The sequence below is a fragment of the Bactrocera neohumeralis genome, unplaced genomic scaffold, assembly GCF_024586455.1.
Source record: "Bactrocera neohumeralis isolate Rockhampton unplaced genomic scaffold, APGP_CSIRO_Bneo_wtdbg2-racon-allhic-juicebox.fasta_v2 cluster11, whole genome shotgun sequence".
Lineage (NCBI taxonomy): Eukaryota > Metazoa > Arthropoda > Insecta > Diptera > Tephritidae > Bactrocera > Bactrocera neohumeralis.
The window spans coordinates 20,494,868-20,500,596 of NW_026089624.1; positions in this window are offsets into that span (position 1 = coordinate 20,494,868).

The window sequence follows — 5,729 nt, forward strand, 5'->3', positions numbered from 1 at the left end:
CACGTAGCGTAAAGAAAAAACCACTGGCGCGCTGATGCTAACTCGGCTATAATCGCCAGTAAAAAAGAAGAAGAATACCAAAATTGACAACACATGGATCAAATATGTTTGTAAGAACATCATCAAAAAAAACAACATGGCGGTTATTGGCCTCGAACGAGATGAGATCGGGAAATATCAAATGGGTCGATCTGTGAACTGCAGTGAAGCGTATTGTGAGATACTTACTTTTGCAATTTATGAAAGTTTTCCGGCTGATGTATATCTCGCAGTTCAAAGTGTATTTCAACCCAGAGAATACAGTACAGCTAACAGAAACACCGCCACCAACAAAATCCGCGTCAATTATGGGATACGAACAAAAACGTCATTCCCGAAGACATTTTGCATCGTATTCGCTAAGAATTGGAAATGGGCAAATTTCGGTTGATACTTCCAGTGGTTTGATATCAATTCCATCTGCCTCTTGTCAATTAACATCAAAGAAAGATGAACTCTTTCACGAATGTTTATCCGAACATTGCTTTTAGCTTCCAAAAATACTGATGTTAATAACTTTAACTGGAAGATTCAAAGTCAAATTCCGAAGGGTTTGAGCTCATACAAATCGTTCGATTGTCTTGACAATGAAGACGAAGCCGTGAATTATACAGTAGAATTTCTTAATTCTTTGGAGGGGCTTGGTATGCCGCCGCATCATTTGCATCTCAAAATTGGATCTGTTATTATTATGTTTCACAATCTTCATGCGCTGAAACTGTGTAATGGAACCCGACTGATTGTGACGCAGCTAACGAATACAAGGGGCCAAATGATCGATTTTACGAATTCCTTAGAGTTCCAACGATTTGCCATTTCAGTTCAAACGTATTCAGTTTCCAGGGAAAATTTCATTTTCGATGACAATCAACAGGAAACAAGGATAGTCGCTGGAAGTGTGTGGTATAAATCTGGAAATGGTATGTGTTTTACACGGCCAGATATACGTGGCATGTTCACGAGTTGGAAAACCATCTTCACTGTACATTTGCGTACCGGAGCAGAAACCAAAAAGTGTTGTTTATTCAACTGTATTTTCATTTCAAAACACATACTTTCACGCAGGACAACGCCTCGGTCTCGTCCAGTTAAATATAAATTTAAAAAACATAACTGAAAAAAAAATATTCGCTACGAGTATTACTGATTCGCATTTGTTAAAATAAACATTTTTGTGTTTTCACTTAAAACAAGTCCAGCTTGGGAAAAAAGCCGTTCGCAAGGAACCGATGATGCTAAACATCCTAGTTTTACCCGAGCTATGGGAGACATATATATGAATATTTATATTTGTTGCGCTGCCACCATTTGAAAAGGTCCGCATTTCGAGCAATTACTACCTCTTCCAAATAACAAATAACGCTGAACCTCCATAAGGGATTGTTTGACGCAATATTGGAGTCTATCCAATGGAGATATCTCGATGAAACTTAGACCACAACCACGCTCACAAATCGCTATTAACCGAAAACATGTAATGTGCCAATACTAAGCACTAAATTTAGATATAAAACTGTAATTTTGCACCTGTGTGTAAAAAATTTGGAAAAAGTGGGCGTGGCCACTGTTCAAGACCCTAGGTACCGAATATGTGGATTCCAATATCTATAATTGACTTTTGACTGAAAACATTGGTCAATGTGTGAGGTATATAATTGAAATTGAGGGCTAATTCTTCTCTGACATTGGTACGTTTGTACATATGCCAAAAAATGGTCGAATCGGACCAATAAATTGGAAGAACGTGTTTAAATCATGACAGTGTATTTATATTTATAATTACTTATTACTTAGATATATAAAAATATATATGTATGGTAAGGCTGAGCTCAGGCTACTACCGGGGTCACAGCTGGCGGATAGTGGTCGACCTACGCTAAGTAGGTTAGCTGCGAATAGTAATACGCAGTCCCCGACCAAGAGCAGCAGAGAGGGCTTGGCTCAAAACGCCTAATACGCCCAATGAACCTCCGGCGAAGAGGCGAGAAGATGCCGCCTTTAAATAAGCGTCCACAACCCCCACTGTGGTTGCACCGAGGGAGGCAACAAAGCGACGAGGGAACCATACAGTGAGCAGCACTAAAAGTGAACAGACGACGGCGAAAATCCTGGGCAAGCGCCCATCAGAATCGAGGCCAGTAAGGTTGTGATTATGGAATACTGGAAACCAATAATGGACTAGTCTGACAAAGGGCTGGTGAGGGCAGTATTCTATCACCTCAGTAGGTAAGAGTGACATCTTACCGAAATGGCTGGCAGGCTAATACTGCTCTCACCTCCGCCTCGTTAAAACCCTGGCAGGTTTTCAAGTACGTTCAATGCACGTCGCCAAAAAAATTTTGTTTTTGGCCGTACAGGTTCAGTTGAGACGAACTCCTGATTCGTGCCTGAACCTGGCTCTGAACACAAGCTCCCATAAGAAATTGTGTCAACCCTTGCGTGGCCTCCATGCTTGCATAGATAACCACGGGGTTCATAAAGGACAACTGTTACAACGTGCGGAGATAGCGGCTTGAAGTGGATACCCATTAGATCTACAATGAATTCACCACAACAACAACAAAACCCCCAACAGAAGGAACAATAAAACAAAGATGCTCAAGGCGAGAAATACGGGACCGTGTTCCGCAGAAGTAGTAGGATACCTTGATCAACATGGATACTTAGAGAAAAGATAGCCCCAAGGAAACTCCTGCCACACATGAACCACCAGCAAAACAAACAGAAGAGAAGAGCACTCCAGTGGCCACCACAGAAGGACCTCAAAACTCGCCGAAACAGGAGTACATCACTCAAACGAGACGAGCAGAAAAGAAATCTTTGGAAAAATGCAAGAGTATTATACAAATCATGAAGACGGCGATGGCAAAGCAAAAGAACGTCAGCTTGGATGCCAAGAACGGAGCGGCACAGCTGGACGAGCCGATTAATGGCCAACATAGGAGGCCCCAGCCAAGAAAAGAGAAAGCTCTTAATGTCGACGACAATCACCGTCTTACTATACGGAGCCGAGATCTGGGCAGACGCGCTTAAATAGGAAAACCGGCGTAAGGTAATGGCTAGAGTGCACCGCACCGCAGCCCTCAGAGTTGCATCAGCCTACCGGACAGTATCAAGGCGATGCAATATTAGTTATAAGCGGTAATGCTCCAAATGACCTTCTAACATATGAAAGGAAAAAGCTGTTTCTGAGCTAAAGAAATCAACCGATAATAACAAGAGCGCAATATAACAAATAAGCAAAGATATAATCACAACATGGCAACAAAGATGGGAGAATGAAGGTCGCGGCAGATGGACGGCCAGGCTAATAAAAAATCTAGACTTATAGGCAAGCCGTAAATCCGGAGAAGTCGATTTTTACACAACCCAGCCATTATCCGGTCACGGATACTTCAAAAAGTACCTCCACAGAATGGGAAAAGTTGAAGAGCCGTCATGCCTATATAACGACGCGACAGAAGACGACGCTGAACACACATTTTTTGAATATGTGCGTTGGCAACGAGAACGCACTGCCGTAAAAAACCTAGTTGGCTCAATAAACGCGGACAATTTAGTCAGCGTCATGTTGGAGAGTGAAGCAAACTGGGAGATTATCAAGAATTTCGCAGCAATCTTGCTTCGCCGCAAAAAGCGCACATGTTTGAGTTATTTTTTTTTACCTAAATGCAATGAAAAAAAAATTCTTTCATTTCTTGATTTATTTCAATGAATGCGAATGAGAAAACATAATTGTCAATAGTGCCAAAAGAAAATCCCAAAAAGGGTAATAAAATAAACGATTGAAAGACGCATGTCATTCGTGCTCGTACAACAGGAAGGTAAGTGAATGAATTCTTTGTGATTTTATTTTAAATAATCTGCAAATAATTACTGCATTTGTTTTTATAACATTGAAAATCAGGACAGAATTGAAATAGCAGCAGCAGCAATATCATCAGAAGCACAAATATAAATTGTTAAGTAAGTATGGGAAAATAAGTGTTGTGGTGAACATATAGAGGGCGACAGACTTCAAGCAACATCTGTCTAATGTTAAAATACACACGTTCTTATATATGTAGTTATAGTTCTTATAGTTATGTAGTCGCGCAGCTGTCTGAATAACTGTGTCCATACGAACGTGTGTATTTTAATATTGGACATATATGGCTTGAAGTCTGTCGCTCCCTATGTGTTCAGCACGTGTGTTGTTTGAAATTGGGTTTGCGCAGTCCAATATAATAAGTGAAAACAAATGTTTGTTTTATATTTGAAATTATCAGATAATATTATTCTGTTCTTTCAGATATTATTATCATTTTTATTTAAATAATCTTTTCTTTCAGATGTTATTATTTTTTTCTTTAATTAATCTTTCTTTTCAGAGTTTATCACCATTTTTATTTAATTAATGTTTGCTTTCTGAGTCCATTCTATTTATATTTAACATATTTTGTTTTTTTTCAGATAATATTAATCTTTTCTTTCAGATATTATTATCATTTTTATATAATTAATATTTCTTTTACTTTAAGATATAAAATATATTTGTATATATACATATATTAAATATCTAGGTAAAACTATAATTTTGTTAATAATAATTATTAGTAATAATACAATTAAATTTAATTCTGTAAAAATTGTATATTAATAAAGAAAAGTAAAAAAAATTAAATTTAAAATATTTGTTTAGAATTCTAAAAATCATTTTTGTTTAGGAATCATAAAATGCAACCCTGCATCAGCTGACGCTAAGGGTAATTAAAGCAGTTCAGCTACATTTTTACATAAATAATTTATAAGTCTCTGCTGAATGAGCGCAACAGAGATGTATGATCACATGTATACGTACGTGTGAGGGGAAAAGTGGTTAGAATCTTCACGCGGCCTATGGCGAGCTTTTTTCACTACTTTTGAGGGTTTCAAAGCCTGATTGGTAAATCCGCAACGACAATGCAATGGTCCTCTATAGCAGTCATTGCTTCATTATACATTATGTCACTGAATGATATCGTTAGATTGTTGAACCTTGCACGATCTCATTTCAATATATCATCACTTATCAAATCCTTGTGATTATCCCACAACATTTGTGTCGTTGGCACAATATGTATGTCGGTCAGAGTATTAATTATAATTGTATATATATACATATGTACATATATATCAAATTGCTTAAAATCCGATACTCTGGTTGACGGTTAACATATTAACCCTGTCATGCCCGAATTAAAACGGGTGGAGGTAAATCATTTTTAGGACAGATATAGCATAACATAAAACCATAAGTTTTTATTTACAGCACTATGTGCTTACTTTGAGCTTTATTTCAAACTGAGTACTTTATTCTATTGTTAGTGTTGAAAATAAGTCCGTTTCCAATTCCAAAAATGTACAAACCGAACAGGTTTATGATTTCTTCACTTTAACTGTTCATTCCTGTTAAATACTTTGAATAAAGCGGAATCTGAACAGGTTATGGCCCGAGGCACGTGGGTCCCGCGTTTTTGATATTTAAAATATTTAAAGTAAAGTAAAGTTTATGCTAGTATTAATTTAAGAATACAATCGCAATGAGTTCCATGTATCAGATTGAAAAGTTAGATGAAGGTAACTACGATACCTGGAGCATCCAACTGCGCAGCGTGCTGGTGCATGCAGAGGCGTGGAAAGTCATCAGTGGACAGGGACCAGCAGCAGAC